The sequence below is a fragment of the Balaenoptera borealis genome (genome assembly GCF_965194805.1).
Source record: "Balaenoptera borealis genome assembly, chromosome: X".
Lineage (NCBI taxonomy): Eukaryota > Metazoa > Chordata > Mammalia > Artiodactyla > Balaenopteridae > Balaenoptera > Balaenoptera borealis.
Genome location: NC_138881.1, coordinates 52,900,641 through 52,922,313, shown reverse-complemented (window position 1 = coordinate 52,922,313; position 21,673 = coordinate 52,900,641). Strand labels below are relative to the sequence as shown.

General features: G+C 36.2%; 1 protein-coding gene across 1 annotated transcript in view; it reads right to left on the bottom strand.

The window, feature by feature from the left end:
- Nucleotides 1-18,506, bottom strand: part of ZC3H12B (zinc finger CCCH-type containing 12B) — a 198,897-nt gene extending 180,391 nt beyond the window's left edge. Inside the window, exon 1 of the mRNA XM_082376593.1 lies at nucleotides 18,452-18,506. The gene's annotated coding sequence lies outside the window, so the exon portion shown is untranslated. The remainder of the gene's footprint in view (nucleotides 1-18,451) is intronic.
- Nucleotides 18,507-21,673: the final 3,167 nt, after the last annotated feature.

The window sequence follows — 21,673 nt, the reverse complement described above, 5'->3', positions numbered from 1 at the left end:
AATGTATGCTTGCTATAGAAAAATAGGGAAACAGAAAAGCATATAAAGAAGAAAATAAATGTCACTTGTGTTTTCCCCATCTAAAGATAATTACCTTTAATGTTTTGTTTAACTACCATTATAATGTTTCCTTGGAAACTAGGTTTAGAGTTACAAAAAAAAAATGACTAACATTACCTTAGTAATTAACACATGTATACTGAAGACTGCCTTGAAAGAATTACCTACTATAAAACCCAACCTGATTTAAATTAGTGGTAGGGTCTTTCCTGAGATGAATTAGCATTCAGGTAGAGATTCACATCCAGATTAAGTGAGCTGAAAGATGAAGCTGTGGGTTCTTCTCTCCCTTTTCTGTGCTTTGGGCTAGAACATCTCCCCCAAGAAATCACGGTTTTTTAATTTATGAAAGCAAAGACCCTGGACTCTGCTTTTAGGAGGACAATTCAGAAACAGTGAATAAAACTAAATAGACTGCCTTCCTATCTTCCAGTTTCCATATTTTTGGAAGATGGCAATTAGAAAAACAAGGAAGAGTCTGCATTGAAATAAATACAACACTTTTACTGCAATCAACATTATTAAAATCTTTGGGACTTTCCTGGTGATCCTGTGGTTAAGACTCCATGCTCGCAATGCAGGGGGCCCGGGTTCAATCCCTGGTCAGGGAACTAGAACCCGCATGCTGCAACTAAGAGCCTGCATGACACAACTAAAAGAGCCCACATGCCACAACTAAAAATCCCCCACACCACAACGAAAATCCTGTGTGCCACAACTAAGACCCGGTGCAGCCAAAATAAATAAATAAATAAATAAATAAATAAACAAACAAACAAATAAATGAAATTATTAAAATCTTTAAAATAAAAGAAAAAGGTGAATTCAAGTAAACACAATATTGATGAAAAAATCTGCAACACTATTGTTTAAAATTAAGAATTTGGGAGGAAAATGACTATACCAAGATACAGATAAGTTCCCTTAAGAGATACCAGACATTTTTCTTTTCCACGTTTCTTTTTAACAAACACAGGAGTTAGATCTGATGACCTTTGAGGTCCCTCCCTACCCCAAGATTTTATAATTCTCTGAGTTGGTAGTGGGAGAGTTGTCCATCCTTAAAACAGTGTCCTCACTGTCAGCTCTATATACATACATCACATACATTTACACTTTCACACTTTAGCAAGTAATAGTAACAGTTTACATTGCTTAATGCTTTGTAATTTGCTAAATGCTCTTCATGTGCTATCTTATTCAACCCTAGCAATGGTACTATGGGGTGGATGGCATCATCCCTGTTTTACAAATGAAGAAATAGACCCAGAGAGAGGGTTATTCATTCTGTTTTCTCTAATTAGACAATCTACAAGACCCATCTTTGGTATATATCTTCTGCACAGAAAACATGGACTGATTAAGATCCAACTTGAATTCAGATCATAATTCTCTAAATTCCTATTGTACTTAAAGTATGTTCTATACATTTTGCTACTATAGTGTTATTTGTTCTTTGTCTTGTCCTGTGTGTTGTACAAAGAAATGTATAAATTTTGCAACCAATGGGCTTGAATACTTACCTTGCCACATACTAGCTGTGTGACTTGAGCAAGTTGCCTAAGTACTCTGAATCTGAGTCCCTCTATCTGTAAAATAAGTAAAACAATCCTTACCTCACATGCTAGTTTTGCTTAGCAAATAAGATAATGGATGTAAGTTATCTTTCCATGTCCCCTATCAGGCTATAAGCCCCGGAACAGCAGTGCTTATATCTTAAACCTCTGTTACTTCCCCAACAGAATTAGGTTAGTAGTAAATATTTAAAACCTACCTTCCCATGGACTAGAAAGTTTTGGAATGCACGTTTGAAGAACAGTAGGCTACTTCATAACACATATAGCCTCATTTTCTAGTGTCTTTGACTCTAATATACCTAAATCTCTTTTGCTGGATCTGATTAAAACTTTAATATGCTAATTAGCAGGTTAATGGCTTCCACATTTACAAACCATTTACTCATCAGATAAACGGAGTCTCTTTAATTTTAATGCATAGGAACTAGAGAAACTACACATTTTCTGAAATCATTATTAATAATGATTTTAGACACTGAACGGGAGCAGAATACATGACCCCAAATTATGCCAGGTTGGCATGTGGATTATTTTGAGCTGAAGGCAATCAAGACCCATCTGACTTAAGAAAAACTTTTACCTCATCATTAACTGCCTAAAATAATTTAGATAGGGGGCCGGGCTCAGAGAAACAGCTGTTACCAGAGGTAACTTTTATCTGAATGACCTATCTGTACATCAGGGCAAGTATCTAATAACAAAACATCTGCTCTTCTTACTGTCCTGTGACTTACCCTCCTCCTCTTTGAAGCACCAGGCCCCTATCCCATTCCTTAGCTCTGGATGGTGTATAAGCTTCAACTGCCAGACTTGCCCTTCAGTCCTATATTTTTATGGGACTACCATACATATTTAATTAAATTTATTTTTCTCCTGTTAATCTGTCATATCAATTTAATTACTAGACAAGTAAAGAGAACCTAGAAATTTACAGGAAATATTTTTCCTCCCTACAACATAAACTGTCTATTGGTGGCTTTTGCTGTTGCTGTGACACCAATAATAAGCAGCCACTCTATTCATTGACAAAGATAACTCACTTTAAACTCCTTAAAGCCTGCAATTATATTTATTGGGGAGGGGTTAATGGAAGAAGCATGGGAAAGTAAAAGTAGGGAGTACAGTATTTGCCAGAAAGGTTTATACTAACACAGTGAATGTGATAGATGATCCTTAAATAAATGGATATCTTCTTATATACCATTCTTTATTCTTTCTCTCTCTGTTGCACACGTGAGGGTGAGAGCTCCAAATATTATATTTAAATAGACATTTTCTTCCAATGATCATAAAGTGCTTGAATGTGGTTAGCAGCTTCAGTCTCAAATGTGAATATTTTAAAAAATATTTTCAATTTTTATTCTTTATTTTTACTGTATATAAAACTGTAACTATTTCTTTAAATTCATTTTCTAGCTGAGTTCCACTTATTCAAAGCCTAGATAAAATCACCCATGCAGCTTGGTGTAGTAGAAAAAAACATTAGGCTTAGAGATGGACCAGAGTTGGATTTCTGGCTCTATCATATAATGGCTATGTGACTTTATGTAAACCTTTGAGTCTCAGTTTCTAAATTTATTATGTGAGGATAGTTGATGAAATGACATTATTCTGAGTCTCAAATAAGATGCTAGATCTTAAAATACTTTAAAAATGTAAAGGTTTACATTAATTATACCCCAATAAAGCTACTAATGTAATTGAATGTTTATTATAACATAATGCAGAAATAATTTGTGTAATTGTACTTTTCCTTTTGAGGTGTAAAATGGCATCCTAAAATGTATACAGTTTGAATATTTTTATTATAATTAAAAATAGGATCACAGAATGTCAATGTTGAAATACACCTTGGAGCTAATCTGGTCCATCTCACTTTACTGTATAGAGGGGAGCTTTGAGGCCAAGAGGGAAAAGGGACTTGCCTTAGGTTATGCAATTAGTCAGTAGTGAAACCAAGATTGGAAATCTGGTCTCCTTCCTGCCCAGTGCCTTTCCTACTCTACTACAATGCCTCACTGGATTGGTCTTTTTAGGTTTTGTTATGAAACTACTGTCCATCCCCAAATTTCCCTTTATTGCCCTGAATCAAGATATTGATATGCATTGTTAAGCAGGATTCTCCTTGAGGAAAGATCACTTTATATGAAGAAAATAACTTAGCAGTCAATTCTTCCATACATTTTTAAATCTTCCTGCCAGTATCTTGGCAACTACTGCATAGATCCTGGATCAATAGGTAGGAAAGTCAAGAAATGTGATCCAACTGGGAGGCATGCTACTCTTTCTCAGGGATATGCAGGTCTTGGCCTTTCTGGGAGCAACAAAGAGAAAAAAGTTAGCAACTAGCACAGTGGTAAGTGTTCCATTAGTGTTCATTTGATTCCCTTTCCCCTGACATTGTGATAGAATTTTATTATCTACAAAGTATGTTCACATTTATTACCTCAAATTATTCTCACACCAACTGCATGAGGTAGGGATTATTATCCCCATATTACAGATGAGAAAATTGAAGTTCACATAGATTAAATGAATTATCCAAATTTACATGGTAAATAAGAGGCAGAACTGAGATTTCAATTCAGATTGTCTGTCTTCAAATCAAAGGATCTTGCCCATAAACCACAGTTGCTGTAATTTTGGCATACTTAATGAATTCTGAAAAATATTATTAAGGATGTAATTAAAAGTTAATGAATACCATGCAGAAGAAGTTCTAAAGGCTGTAACTTAAAATAGACAAATATTTCCACCTTCCTTTGAAACTACATGAACATTTCTAAATTATAAAAATAAAAGAGGCTTAAATTCATTAGACTAATCAAGTGTCCTAAAGTATGTGACATGAGTCTAGAACCAGTCAGAACAAACTGCAGGAGATTGGGTCAAGATGGCAGAGTAGAAGGACATGCTCTCTCTCCCTCTTGGGAGAGCACTGGAATCACAACTAACTGTTGAACAATCATCAACAGGAAGACACTGGAACTCACCAAAAAATATACCCCACATCCAAAGACAAAGGAGGAGCCACAATGAGGTGGTAGGAGGGGCACAATCACCATAAAATCAAATCTCATAACAACTGGGTGGGTGACTCACAAACTGGAGAACAATTATACCACAGAAGTCCACCCACTGGAGTGAAGGTTCTGATCCCCACGTCAGGCTTTCCAAGCTGGGGGTCTGGCAATGGGAGGAGGAATTCCCAGAGAATCAGAATGTGAAGGCCAATGGGATTTGACTGCAGGAAATTGACAGGACTGGGGCAAACAGAGACTCCATTCTTGAAGGGCACACACAAAGTAGTGTGCACATCAGGACCCAGGGGAAAGGAACAGTGACCCAATAGAAGACTGAACCAGACCTACCTGCTAGTGCTGGAGGGTCTTCTGCAGAGATGGGGGGTGGCTGTGGTTTACCATGGGGACAAGGACAATGGTAGCAGAAGTTCGGTGAAGTACCCCTTGGTGTGAGCCCTCCCAGACTCTGCCACTAGCCCCACCAAAGAGCCTAGAGGCTCCAGTGCTGGGACTGCTCAGGTCAAACAATCAACAGGGAGGGAACCCAGCCCCTCCCATCAGCAGACAAGGGGATTAAAGTTTTACTGAGCTCGGCCCACCAGAGCAACACCAAGCACTACCCACCACCAGTCCCTCCCATCAGGAAGCTTGCACAGGCCTCTTAGATAGCCTCATCTGCCAGAGAGCAGACAGCAGAAACAAGAAGAACTACAATCCTGCAGCCTGTGGAATGGAAACCACATTCACAGAAAGATAGACAAAATGAAAAGGCGGAGGACTATGTATGAGATGAAGGAAAAATATAAAACTCCAGAAAAACAACTAAACAAAGTGAAGATAGGTAACCTTCCAGAAAAATAATTCAGAATAATGATAGCGAAGATGGTCCAGGACCTCGGAAAAAGAATGGAGGCAAAGATCGAGAAGATGCAAGAAATGTTTAACAAAGACCTAGAAGAATTAAAGAAAAAACACATAGAAGAATTAAAGAGCAAAAAACCAGAGATGAATAATACCATAACGGAAATGAAAAATACACTAGAAGAAATCAATAGCAGAATGACTGAGGCAGAAGAATGGACAAGTGACCTGGAAGACAGAATAGTGGAATTAATTCCATGGAAAAGAATAAAGAAAAAAGAATGAAAAGAAATGAAGACACCTAAGAGACCTCTGTGACAACATTAAATGCACCAACATTCACATTATAGGGCTCCCAGAACAAGAGAGAGAGAAAGGACCCAATAAAATATTTGAAGATATTAGAGTCGAAAACTTCCCTAACATAGGAAAGGAAATAGCCACCCAAGTCCAGGAAGGGCAGAGAGTCCCAGGCAGGATAAACCTAAGGAGAAACAAGCTGAGTCACATAGTAATCAAACTGACAAATATTAAAGACAAAGATAAATTATTAAAAGCAACAAGGGAAAAATGACAACATAAAAGGGAACTCCCATAAGGTTAACAGCTGATTTGCCAGCAGAAACTCTACAAGCCAGAAGGGAGTGGCACGATATATTTAAAGTGATGAAAGGGAAGAACCTACAACCAAGATTACTCTATCCAGTAGGGATCTCATTCAGATTCGACAGAGAAATCAAAACCTTTACAGACAAGCAAAAGCTAAGAGAATTCAGCACCACCAAACCAGCTCTACAACAAATGCTAAAAGTACTTCTCTAAGTGGGAAACACAAGAGAAGAAAAGGACCTACATAAAACAACCCAAAACAATTAAGAAAATGTTAATAGTAACATACATATCAATAATAACCTTTAATGTGAATGGATTAAATGCTCCAACCAAAAGACAGGCACACTGAATGGATAGAAAAACAAGACCCATATACATGCTGTCTACAAGAGACCCACATCAGGCCCAGGGACACATACAGACTGAAAGAGAGGGGATGGAAAAAGATATTCCATGCAAGTGGAAATCAAAAGAAAGCTGGAGTAGCAATACTCATATCAGATAAAATAAACTTTAAAATGAAGAATGTTACAAGAGACAAGGAAGGACACTGCATAATGATCACGGGATCAGTCCAAGAAGAAGATATAACTATTATAAATATACATGCACCCAATGTAGGAGCACCTCAATACATAAGTCAGATGTTAACAGCTATAAAAGAGGAAATTGACAGTAACACGATAATTGTGGGGGATTTTAACACCTCACTTATACCAATGGATACATCATCCAGACAGACAATTAATAAGGAAACACAAGCTTTAAATGACACAATAGACCAGAGAGATTTAATTGATAATTACAGGGCATTCCATCCGAAAACAACATATTACACTTTCTTCTCAAGTGCACATGAAACATTCTCCAGGATAGATCATATCTTGCATCACAATTCAAGCTTTGGTAAATTTAAGAAAATTAAAATCATATCAAGCATCTTTTCTGAACACAGTGTTCTCAGATTGGAAATAAATTACAGGAAAAAAATACTTAAAACACAGAAACACATGGAGGCTAAACAATACATTACTAAATATCCAAGAGATCACTGAAGATATCAAGAGGAAATCAAAAAATACCTAGAGACAAATGACAATGAAAACACGATGATCCAAAACCTATGGGATACAGCAAAAGCACTTCTAAGAGGAAAGTTTATAGCTTTACAAGCCTAGCTCAAGAAACAAGAAAAATCTCACACAATCTAAACATACACCTAAAGGAACTAGAGAAAGAAGAACAAACAAAACCCAAAGTTAGTAGAAGGAAAGAAATCATAAAGATCAGAGCAGAAATAAATGTAATAAAAACAAAGAAAATAATAGCAAAGATCAATAAAACTAAAAGCTGGGTCTTTGAGAAGATAAACAAAATTGATAAACCTTTAGCTAGACTCATCCAGGAAAAGAGGGAGAGGACTCAAGTCAATAACATTAGAAACGAAAAAGGAGAAGTTACATTGGACATTGTGGAAATACAAAGCATCTTAAGAGACTAATACAAGCAACTCTATCCCAATAAAATGGACAACCTGGAAAAAATGGACAAATTCATAGAAAGGTATAACCTTCCGAGACTGTACCTGGAAGAAACAGAAAATATGAACAGAACAGTCACAAGTAATGAAGTTGAAACTGTGATTAAAACTCTTCCAACAAGCAAAAGTCTAGGATCAGGTGGCTTCACAGGTGAATTATATCAAACATTTAGAGAAGAGCTAACACCCATCCTTCTCAAAATCTTCTGAAAAACTGCAGAGGAAGGAACACTCCCAAACTCATTCTAGGAGGTCACCATCACCCTGATACCAAAACCAGACAAAGATACTACAAAAAGACAAAATTAGAGACCAGTATCACTGATAAATATAGATGCAAATATCCTCAACAAAATACTAGCAAACAGAATCCAACAACACATTAAAAGGATCATATATTATGATCAAGTGGGATTTATCCCAGGGATGCAAGGATTCATCAATATACGCAAATCAAACAATGTGACACCCTATATTAAATACTGAAGATAAAAAAATGATCACGTCAATAGATGCATAAAAAGATTCTGAAAAAATTCAACCCCGATTTATGATAAAAACTCTCCAGAAAGTGGGCATAGAGGGAACCTACCTCAACATAATAAAGGACATATTTGACAAACACACAGCAAACATAATTCTCAGTGGTGAAAAACAGAAAGCATTTCCTCTAAGATGAGAAGCAAGACAAGGATGTCCTTTCTCACCACTATTGTTCAACATAGCTTTGGAAGTCCTAGCCTCAGCAATCAGAGAAGAAAAAGGGATAAAAGGAATCCAAATCAGAAAAGAAGAAGTAGAGAGGGCAGACAGCAGAAGCAAGAAGAACTACAATCCTGCAGCCTGTGGAACAAAAACCACATTCACAGAAAGATAGACAAGATGAAAAGGGAGAGGGCTATGTACCAGATGAAGGAACAAGATAAAACCCAGGAAAAACAACTAAAAGAAGTGGAGATAGGTAACCTTCCAGAAAAAGAATTCAGAATAATGATAGTGAAGATGATCCAGGACCTCGGAAAAAGAATGGAGGCAAAGATCGAGAAGATGCAAGAAATGTTTAACAAAGACCTAGAAGAATTAAAGATCAAACAAACAGAGATGAACAATACAATAACTGAAATGAAAGCTACACTAGAAGGAATCAACAGCAGAATAACTGAGGCAGAAGAACGGATAAGTGACCTGGAAGACAGAACGGTGGAATTCACTACTGTGGAACAGAATAAAGAAAAAAGAATGAAAAGAAATGAAGACAGCCTAAGAGACCTCTGGAACACCATTAAACCTAAAAACATTCACATTATAGGGGTCCCAGAAGGAGAAAAGAGAGAGAAAGGACCAGAGAAAATATTTGAAGAGATTACAGTCGAAAACTTCCCTCACATGGGAAAGGAAATAGCCACCCATGTTCAGGAAGCACAGAGAGTCCCATACAGGATAAACCCAAGGAGAAACAGGCTGAGAAACATAGTAATCAAAATGGCAAAAATTAAAGACACAGAAAATTTATTGAAAGCAGCAAGAGGAAAACGAAAAATAACATACAAGAGAACTCCCATAAGGTTAACAGCTGAATTCTCTGCAGAAACTCTGCAAGCCAGAAGGGAGTGGCATGATATACTTAAAGTGATGAAAAGGAAGAACCTACAACCAAGATTACTCTACCCAGCAAGGATATCATTCAGATTCGATGGAGAAATCAAAAGCTTTAAAGACAAGCAAAAACTAAGAGCATTCAGCACCACAAAACCAGCTCTACAACAAATGCTAAAGGAACTTCTCTAAGTGAGAAACACAAGGGAAGAAAGGACCTACAAAAACAAACACAAAACAAATAAGAAAATGGTTATAGGAACATACATATCGATAAGGACCTTAAACGTGAATGGATTAAATGCTCCAACCAAAAAACACAGGCTTGCTGAATGGATACAAAAAACAAGACCCATATACATGCTGTCTACAAGAGACCCACTTCAGACCTAGGGACACATACAGATTGAAAGCGAGGGGATGGAAAAAGATTTTCCTTGCAAATGGAAATCAAAAGAAAGCTGGAGTGGCAATACTGACATCAGATAAAATAGACTTTAAAATAAAGGCTATTACAAGAGACAAGGAAGGACTCTACATAATGATCAAAGGGTCAATCCAAAAAGAAGATACAACAATTATAAATATATATGCACCCAACATAGGAGCACCTCAATACATAAGGCAACTGCTAACAGCTATAAAAGAGGAAATTGACAGTAACACAATAATAGTGGGAGACTTTACCACCTCACTTACACCAACGGACAGATCATCCAAAATGAAAATAAATAAGGAAACAGAAGCTTTAAATGAAAAAATAGACTACATAGATTTAATTGATATTTATAGGACATTCCATCCAAAAACAGCAGATTACACTTTCTTCTCAAGTTCGCACGGAACATTCTCCAGGATAGATCACATCTTGGGTCACAAATCAAGCCTCAGTAAATTTAAGAAAATAGAAATCATATCAAGCATCTTTTCTGACCACAACGCTATGAGATTAGAAATGAATTACATGGAAAAAAACGTAAAAAACACAAACACATGGAGGCTAAACAATACGTTACTAAACAACCAGAGATCACTGAAGAAATCAAAGAGGAAATCAAAAAATACCTAGAGACAAATGTCAATGAAAACACGGCAATCCAAAACCTAGGGGATGCAGGAAAAGCAGCTCTAAGAGGGAAGTTTATAGCAATACAAGCCTACCTCAAGAAACAGGAAACATCTCAAATAAACAACCTAACCTTACACCTAAAGGAACTAGAGAAACAAGAACAAACAAAACCCAAAGTTAGCAGAAGGAAAGAAATCATAAAGACCAGAGCAGAAATAACTGAAATAGAAACAAATAAAACAATAGCAAAGTTCAGTAAAATTAAAAGCTGGTTCTTTGAGAAGATAAATAAAATTGATAAACCATTAGCCAGACTCATCAGGAAAAAGAGGGAGAGGACTCAAATCAATAAAATTAGAAATGAAAACGGAGAAGTTACCAGAGACAAAGCAGAGATACAAAGCATCCTAAGAGACTACTATAAGCAACACTACACCAATAAAATGGACAACGTGGAAGAAATGGACAAATTCATAGAAAGGTATAACCTTCCAAGACTGAACCAGGAAGAAATAGAAAATATGAACAGACAAATCACAAGTAAAGAAATTGAAACTGTGATTAAAATTCTTCCAACAAACAAAAGTCCAGGACCAGACAGCTTCACAGGTGAATTCTATCAAACATTTAGAGAAGAGCTAACACCTATCCTTCTCAAACTCTTCCAAAAAATTGCAGAGGAAGGAACACTCCAAAACTCATTCTATGTGGCCACCATCACCCTGATACCAAAACCAGACAAAGGTACTACAAAAAAAGAAAATTACAGACCAATATCACCGATTAATATAGATGCAAAAATCCTCAGCAAAATACTAGAAACAGAATCCAACAACACATTAAAAGAATCATACTCCATGATCAAGTGGGATTTATCCCAGGGATGCAAGGATTCTTCAATATACGCAAATCAAACAATGTGATACAGCATACTAACAAACTGAAGAATAAAAACCATATGATCCTCTCAATACATGCAGAAAAAGCTTTTGACAAAATTCAACACCCATTTATGATAAAAACTTCCCAGAAAGTGGCCATAGAGGAAACCTACCTCAACATAATAAAGGCCATATATGACAAACCCACAGCAAACATCATTATGAATGGTGAAAAACTGAAAGCATTTCCTCTAAGATCAGGACCAAGACAAGGATGTCCACTCTCACCACTATTATTCAACGTTGTTTTGGAAGTCCTAGCCAGAGAAGGCACTCAGAGAAGAAAAAGAAATAAAAGGAATACAAATTGGGAAAGAAGAAGTAAAATGGTCACTGTTTGCAGATGACATGATACAATGCATAGAGAATCCCAAAAATGCCACCAGAAAACTACTAGAGCTAATCAGTGAATTTGGTAAAGTTGCAGGATACAAAATTAATGCACAGAAATCTCTTGCATTCCTATACACTAATGATGAAAAATCTGAAAGAGAAATTAAAGAAACACTCCCATTTACCATTGCAACAAAAGGAATAAAATGCCTAGGAATAAACCTACCTAGGGAGACAAAAGACCTGTAGGCAGAAAACTATAAGACACTGATGAAAGAAATTGAAGATGATACCAACAGATGGAGAGATATACCATCTTCCTGGATTGGAAGAACCAATACTGTGAAAATGACTATACTACCCAAAGCAATCTACAGATTCAATGGAATCCCTATCAAATTACCAATGCATTTTTTACAGAACTAGAACAAAAAATCTTAAAATTTGTATGGAGACACAAAAGACCCTGAATAGCCAAAACAGTCTTGAGGGAACAAAAACGGAGGTGGAGGAATCAGACTCCCTGACTTCAGACTATACTACAAAGCTACAGTAATCAAGACAATATGGTACTGGCACAGAAACAGAAACATAGATCAATGGAACAAGATAGAAATCCCAGCGATAAACCCACGCACATATGGTCAACTAATCTATGACAAAGGAGGCAAGGATATACAATGGAGAAAAGACAGTCTTTTCAATAAGTGGTGCTGGGAAAACTGGACAGCTACATGTAAAAGAATTAAATTAGAACACTCCCTAAAACCATACACAAAAATAAACTCAAAATGGATTCGAGACCTAAATGTAAGACTGGACACTATAAAACTCTTAGAGGAAAACATAGGAAGAACACTCTTTGACATGAATCACAGCAAGATCTTTTTTGATCCACCTCCTAGAGTAATGGAAATAAAAACAAAAATAAACAAATGGGACCTAATTAAACTTCAAAGCTTTTGCACAGCAAAGAAAACCATAAACAAGACGAAAAGACAACCCTCACAATTGGAGAAAATATTTGCAAACGAATCAATGGACAAAGGATTAATCTCCAAAATATATAAACGGCTCATGCAGCTCAATAGTAAAGAAACAAACAACGCAATCCAAAAATGGGTAGAAGACCTAAATAGACATTTCTCCAAAGAAGACATACAGATGGCCAAGAAGCACATGAAAAGCTGCTCAACATCACTGATTATCAGAGAAATGCAAATCAAAAATACAATGAGGTATCACCTCACACTGGTCAGAATGGCCATCATCAGAAAATCTAGAAACAACAAATGCTGAAGAGGGTGTGGAGAGAAGGGAACCCTCTTGCACTGTTGGTAAGGAATGTAAATTGATACAGACACTATGGATAACAATATGGAGGTTCCTTGAAAAACTAAAAATAGAATTGCCATATGATCCAGCAATCCCACTACTGGGCATATACCCAGAGAAAACCATAATTCAAAAGACGCATGCACCCCAATATTCATTGCAGCACTATTTACAATAGCCAGGTCATGGAAGCAAACTAAATGCACATTGACAGACGAAAAGGTAAAGAATTTGTGGTACATATATACAATGGAATATTACTCAGCCATAAAAAGGAACGAAATTGGGTCATTTGTTGAGATGTGGATGGACCTAGAGACTGTCATACAGAGTGAAGGAAGTCAGAAAGAGAAAAACAAATATCGTAAATTATCGCATGTATGTGGAACCTAGAAAAATGGTACAGATGAACCGGTTTGCAGGGCAGAAGTTGAGACACAGATGTAGAGAACAAACGTATGGTCACCAAGGGGGGAAAGCCGCAGAGGTGTGGGGATGGTGGTGTGATGAATTGGGCGATTGGGATTGACATGTATACACTGATGTGTGTAAAATTAATGACTAATAAGAACCTGCTGTATAAAAAAATAAACTTCAAAAATTAAAAAAAACCTAATACTAAACTTTCATTGGGTTATTTGTATGGAAATATGTTAATATAAATGTTTCAGGCATTACATGAAATTCCTATAAATCTTATATGTTCTGGTATAATGTTATAAGTCATAATTCTAGTTATTATTTTAAAATGTATATCTCAGAAATAACTAAATTTCCTTGTCAATTGCATTATTATGAACTTTCATCAAATCTTTACCTGTGGTCATTTGTAAGTCTTTTGTCATTTACAGACAGATCTGGGTATACTCTGATGCTTTTGCAAAAGTGTTCCCATAAAAAGTTTTCATCTTCAAGGAATTCATGGAAAAGACTCTGACAGGCACAGGTTTCTTGTAACTGACTATACTGCTGAACTAAATGAATAAGCATTTTCAGAACTCTAATGGAAAACTGATGAATTCATAAAAGTGCTAAAAAAGATCAATATGAAAAAATAATTAATTACAGGGGACCGAATGAACTGATAAGGATTATTATAATTTTTGTGATTTTCTCTTTGAATAGTAATTTAAAAAGTAATGCCACAATGAATATACATGTACATTAAAAAAATGTGCATTCAGAAAAAAAAAGAAAAGAAAAGAAGAAGTAAATCTGTCACTGTTTGCAGACGGCATGATACCATACATAGATAATCCTAAAGACACCCCCAGAAAACTACTGGAGCTAATCAAAGAATTTGGTAATGTTTCAGGATACAAAATTAAAGCACAGAAATCACTTGCATTTGTATACACTAACAGTGATATATCAGAAAGAGAAATTAAGGAAACAATCCCTTTTACCATTGCAACAAAAAGAATAAAATACCTAGAAATAAACCGACCTAAGGAGGTAAAATGCCTGTACTCAGAAAATTAAAAGCACTGATGAAAGAAATCAAATATGACACAAACAGAGAGATATACCATGTTCCTGGATTGGAAGAATCAATATTGTGAAAATGACTATACTACCCAAAGCAATCTAGAGATTCAATGCGATCACTGTCAAATTACCAATGGCATTTCTTACAGAACTAGAACAAAAAAATCTTAAAATTTGTATGGAGACACAGAAGACCCAAATATCCAAAGCAGTCTTGAGAGTAAAAATTGGAGCTGGAGGAATCAGACTCCCTGACTTCACACTATACTACAAAGCTACAGTAAACAGGACAGTATCATACTGGCATAAAAACAGAAATATAGATTAACAGAACAGGATAGAAAGCCCAGAGATAAACCCATGCACCTATGGTCAAGTAATCTTTGAAAAAGGAGGCAAGTATATACAATGGAGAAAAGACAGTCTCTTCAGTAAGTGGTGCTGGGAAAACTGGACAGCTACATATAAAAGAATGAAATTAGAGCACTTCCAAACACCATACACAAAAATAAACTCAAAATGGATTAAAAACCTAAATGTAAGGCCAGACACTATAAAACTCTTAGAGGAAAACGTAGGAAGAACACTCTTTGACATAAATCACAGCAAGATCTTTTTTTTTTTAAACATCTTTATTGGAGTATAACTGCTTTACAATGGTGTGTTACTTTCTGCTTTATAACAAAGTGAATCAGCTATACACATACATATATCCCCATATCTCCTCCCTCTTGCGTCTCACTCCCACCCGCCCTATCCCACCCCTCTAGGTAGTCACAAAGCACGGAACTGACCTCCCTGTGCTATGTGGCTGCTTCCCACTATCTACCTATTTTATATTTGTAGTATATTTAAGTCCATGCCACTCTCTCACTTCATCCCAACTTACCCTTCCCCCTCCCCATGTCCTCAAGTCCATTCTTTATGTCTGCATCTTTATTCCTGTCCTGCCCCTAGGTTCTTCAGAACTTATTTTTTTTAAGATTGCATATATATGTGTTAGCATACGGTATTTGTTTTTCTCTTTCTGACTTACTTCACTCTGTGTGATAATCTCTAGGTCCATCCACCTCACTACAAATAACTCAAGTTCGTTTCTTTTTATGGCTGAGTAATATTCCATTGTATATATGTGCCACATCTTCTTTATCCATTCATCTGTCAATGGACAGTTAGCTTGCTCCCATTTCCTGGCTATTGTAAATAGTGCTGCAATGAACATTGTCTTACATGACTCTTTTTGAATTATGGTTTTCTTTGGGTATATGCCCAGCAGTGGGATTGCTGGGTCGTATTGGAGATCTATTTTTAGTTTTTTAAGGAACCTCCATGCTGTTCTCCATAGTTACTGTATCAATTTATATTCCCACCAACAGTGCAAGAGGGTTCCTTTTTCTCCACACCCTCTCCAGCATTTATTGTTTGTAGATTTTTTGATGCTGGCCATTCTGAGTGGGGTGTGAGGTGATACCTCATTGTAGTTTTGATTTTCATTTCTCTAATTATTAGTAATGTTGAGCACCCTTTCATCTGTTTGTTGGCAATCTGTATATCTTCCCTGGAGAAATGTCTATTTCGGTCTTCTGCCCATTTTTGGATTGGGTTGTTTGTTCTTTTGATATTGAGCTGCATGAACTGCTTGTAAATTTTGGAGATTAAGCCCTTGTCAGTTGCTTCATTTGCAAATATTTTCTCCCATTCTGAGGGTTGTCTTTTCGTCCTGTTTATGGTTTCTTTTGCTGTACAAAAGCTTTTAAGTTTCATTAAGTCCCATTTGTTTATTTTTGTTTTTATTTCCATTTCTCTAGGAGGTGGTCAAAAAGGATCTTGCTGTGATGTATGTCATAGAGTGTTCTGCCTATGTTTTCCTCTAAGAGTTTTATTGTGTCTGGCCTTACATTTAGGTCTTTAATCCATTTTGAGTTTATTTTTGTGTATGCTGTTAGGGAGTGTTCTAATTTCATTCTTTTACATGTAGCTGTCCAGTTTTCCCAGCACCACTTATTGAAGAGGCTGTCTTTTCTCCATTGTATAGTCTTGCCTCATTTATCAAAAATGAGGTGACCATATGTGCGTGGGTTTATCTCTGAGCAGGAAGATCTTTTTTACCCACCTCCTAAAGTAATGAATATAAAAACAAAAATAAACAAATAGGACCTAATGAAACTTAAAATCTTTTGCATAGCAAAGGAAACTATAAACAAGATGAAAAGACAACCTTTAGAATGGGAGAAAATATTTGCAAAAGAATCAATGGACAAAGTATTAATCTCCAAAGTAAACAGCTCATGCAGCTCAATATTAAAAAAAACAAACAACCCAAACAAAAATGGGCAGTAGACCTAAGTAGACATTTATCCAAAGAAGACATACAGATGGCCAAGAGGCACATGAAAAGCTGCTCAACATCACTAGTTATTATAGAAATGCAAATCAAAACTACAGTGAGGTTTCACCTCACACTAGTTAGAATTGGCATCATCAGAAAATCTACAATCTGCAAATGCTGGGGAAGGTCTGGAGAAAGGGGAACCCTCTTGCAATGGTGAGAATGTATATTGATATAGCCACTATGGAGAACAGTATGGAGGTTCCTTAAAAAACTAAGAATAGAATTACCATATGACCCGGCAATCCCCCTACTGGGCATATACCCAGAGAAAACCATAATTCAAAAAGACACATGCACCCCATATTCATTGCAGCACTCTTTACGATAGCCAGGTGATGGAACCAACCTAAATACCCATCGACAGATGAATGGATAAAGAAGATGTGGTACATATATACAATGGAATATTACTCAGCCATAAAAAGGAACGAAATTGGGTCATTTGTTGAGATGTGGATGGACCTAGAGACTGTCATACAGAGTGAAGTAAGTCAGAAAGAGAAAAGTATCGTATATTAATGCATATATGTGGAATCTAGAAAAATGTTACAGATGAACTGGTTTGCAAGGCAGAAATAGAGACACAGATGTAGAGAACAAGCATATGGACACCAAGGGGGGAAAGCGGAGGTGGTGGTGGTGGGGTGGTGGGATGAATTGTGAGATTGGTTTTGATGTATATACACTAATATGTGTATAATAGGTAACTAATAAGAACCTGTTGTATAAAAAGTAAATAAATAAAATAAAAAGTTCCAAACAAACTGCATTGTTGCTTTAGCTAAATAAATTAAACAGATCTCAAAATGGAAGGCTTGATTTCTCCAGATACAAAGGATATACCTGCTCTGGAAAATTTGGTTTTTATTTACATAATATATGGAAATAATGCAGAAGAAAATAGGAAAAAATCACAACCAAATCTGTTCCATTAATGAGAATGGTTGCTTCTTTCGGTAGTGCTGATTTTTCTTCAGTTGCATATATTGGGGTTGCTGAAGCATTCTCTGAATATACTATGTGAAAAGCTTTCCTTGGAAAACTAAATTTAAGTAGAGGTACAATTCTTCATGAGAAAACCATGAAATGATATAGGGATAGTTTTCTCTTAGACATTTATTCCTCTCTAAATACAGTGTTAGAAGTCAGAGAGACCTGGTCTAAACACAACCCTGAGCTTAATAGGTATACGACCTTAGGAAAGTCAAATAATCTGTTCAAGACTGTTTTTTATGTGTAAAATAGAGATGGTAATAGTACGTACATCATAGGATTGTTATGAGGATTAAATGGGATAACACATGTAAAGCTCTTGGTACTTGATTAATAAAGCTCAATAAATGATAGTTTCTTTACTCTCACTCCCTCATATGGTGATTTCCCATTACAAAAGCTTACGTTTTTTTCAACCTGAGAAGATAATCTTATTAGCTGTGTTCTTCAGATTTTCACTACTGCTTTGATAGCTCAACACTTCTGAAAGAAAGCTTAACTTTCTTAAAAAAGTAGCCTCAGATTTTTATACTATACAGATCATGAAAATGTTCTCACTATAGTTTTTCCAACACACACAAACACACACACACACACTTGCCTCAACAACAATAACCATCGAAGTACTCACCTCTTAACATCTTATACATTTCCAATATCTGACAGAGATCTTCAGCAAGCTCAATTCTTCTTTGGAAGCATGTAGTCCACATCTGCATTTCCTACTTGTGTGGCTTATCCATTACAACATGGCTTTTGTCCTCTGTTGCTGTAGCAGGAATGTCGAGTCCAAAGCCTTAGGAAAGGGAGATTCCGATAGAATTGCATGAGCAGAAGGCAAACCTATGGTGAGAACTCAATAAGTTATCCTCTGAAACGCATTTTACCCATTTAAATTTCAGTACTATAGTCAGGGCAGCAAGAGATTTGGATCTTAAAGATTGATAGTTCTTTTCAATAATTGTGCTAATCTGAGGCATAGCACTCTTTTACTCTCTTATATATATTGACACTCAGAATCTTCCACAGGTCTAAGAGAACTTATGTCATGACTGTGGATAAGACTCAGTCTTAAAAAAACAGTAGCTGAATTATGTGCACACACACACACATATATTTAAAAAAAGAAAAACACAGATGAACAGTGATTCTTTTAAAAACTACTTTATCTAGACTTTTCATTGAGTAGCAGAATGTTTCCAGATAGAGCCTATGTACAATATGCAGATACGGTATGACTATTTCCTCTTGTTAATATTCCCTGCAAAACAAAATAAGATCATAAATCTTAAAGGACTACAATTTAGAATAAACATTAATTTCCTAATGACTTGAAGTGTATCAAATTTCTACCTTGAGGAGATTTTCTATCTTTCAGTTGGCTCACGGTCCAATTAACTAAAAAGTCACACATGCAGCTAATCAAGTTGACAGAAACAAGAAAAACACTTGGATAAGACTAGCTTTGAACCTTTTACCCATTTCCTTCTACCTCACTCCAAAAGAAATGAATGAATGATCTTTTTGGAAAATTTAAAATGCTAAATCATTACACTAATAACCAACTACCAACTTCTAATTTTAAGTAGTTCAAAACAGGCTTCCCATCTAGAAGTTAGAGCATTAAACCATGGTCCAGGAACAAAGTATGGTCTAACAAATGTTTGTGGAGATTCTTATCATTATCCTCACTTCCTAGCTTTGGGTATTTGCCCATTTCCTGAATATTAATAGTGTGGTGACTATATTTTTCAAACTCCAAATCAGGCTATAAGATCTGATAAATGAGGATTTTGTATTCCTTCTTGGTTCCAGACGCAATCCAGGTGATGTAACTTTAATGTTGAAAAATTGGGACTTCTGGGACACTGTCATGGTTTGGAAGGATACTACGAAATAATGTTTGAATTTAGAATGTCTTGGAAATTTTGTTTACTGCATGAATAATCATGCAGTCATTAGTCATTGACTCAGTCACCTGAGTCAGTGACACTGGATAGGTGAAAAAAAAATCAGTTTAAATTCAAGACAGGAGAAACTGGTAATATTTAACCTGAAATCATTAGAGAATATATCCCACAGTTCATTTAGACATATATGAATTTCAAGAAAATGGCATGTAGATTTATGCAAATAAGTCCAGGACCTTCTATAAGATGTGAAATATGTTCAAGAGTGAGGTGCTGTTCTAGAGTTGATACCCCACGTATATGTTATCAGGATCGCAGGGTTACTGCTCAACCTGACACCACCAATTTGTGGGAAAATATATTCCCATGAGGCACTGGCATCTGAGCTGGCCATACCACCAAATATGTTGTTAGGTGTAGCTCCTTGTTGCCAGAGCTACCATGATGAAAGGGTCAACCTTGTTTACCCACATTTGCTCCTGAGAGAACCCCTTCTAATTTTACAGTTTTAGTGATTTAGAGATTCAATAATACTACATTTGTGGGCAGCCAAGAAAAGGCTCACAATCTGCTTCTGGAGTCCAGAAGGACACTAAGAAAGATGTTCTCAGTAGCTTTCATTCTGCTATGCTAATCTTCTTGAGGACAGGGTGATTCTCATTCATTCCTAAATCCCCTGTTCTGAGCCTCACATATAATAGATGCTCCACAAATATATGCTAAATAGCTTATAAAATCCTCAAGGAAGGAAGCATTTTCCCCACCTTCCAAGCTTTTCTGTTTCCCTTCATCACTGAATAGCAGCTATTTCCTTGAGTTGACTGTCATCTTATAGGCAAGCAGGATAGGAAGCAATGTTTTGAGGCAGCAAATAATTATGATTTACACAATAATGCAAATGTGGATATGTGTCTTAGAGGAGCTGTTACTCATCTACCTTCCTGTGTGCCCAGGATGAAGGAGATACGTGGCACATTTCTAAGTGCCACCTGTGAAACTCACGGTCCTTAAAAGGAGCAGTAGTATATTACAACTTGGCTGTTTAAGCTGCTTCCTTGCAGTGGGGTAAGAAGAAGCACACTTGGTGAGTATTAACTATATATCCCCCTCAGAGTGAAATCTTGCTAGAGTACAGAAGGTGGTGAAGAGAGTTAAGAAAGTGTGTCAGTCTTTGCTAGCTTCCCAGAAATCTAATCTTCACAATGGTCTGACTGAAGGTGGGGGGAGGCATTGGGAGGGAGACAGGGAGACAGAAAGAAAAAGCAAATCAAAATAAATATGATCTAAAAATAGCAAAGAACAAATACACAACAGAATCACAAGAATTTTCTAAATTTCATGAGCAAGTAAAAGGGTCACATATTAGGACAGATGACCACCATAAGAAAGAAACAAGTCTCTATTAGAAAAAGCAGTCAAATCAGTAATCTTGTTTCCTATTTCTGCCATTTGGAAAGAAGAATCATTCACATTTGTACAGCTGATAAATCAGCAACCATTTTTTCCCTTGATGAGAAAAAATGCCCTTTCCCTTGTTTGAATATATATTCTTACATATGTATATACATACATATCTAATGTATATATATATTTCAGTATATACCAAGGAATATATCACTGCAATAGACAGTCCATATGTAGTAAATCATTAATTTAGGTTAAGCCAATAACAGCCAATCAGATCCAAATTGAGACTATAAAGTAGTCCAATGATTGACTTACTTTTGCATATTTTATTTAATGAAATTAGATTTGTACAGTTTGTTTTGTTTTTACACAAATATTGCTAAACAAAACAGAGACAAGAAATCTGCAAAATTTTGGAGCCCAGCCTGCATGTATAAGTGGTAATCACGTTTTCTCATTAAAAAGATATGCTCCAATCGGAAGAACTTATTTGAGTTTGGCTGTGCAAGAGTAACAGATGGACTGGATATTTTAGT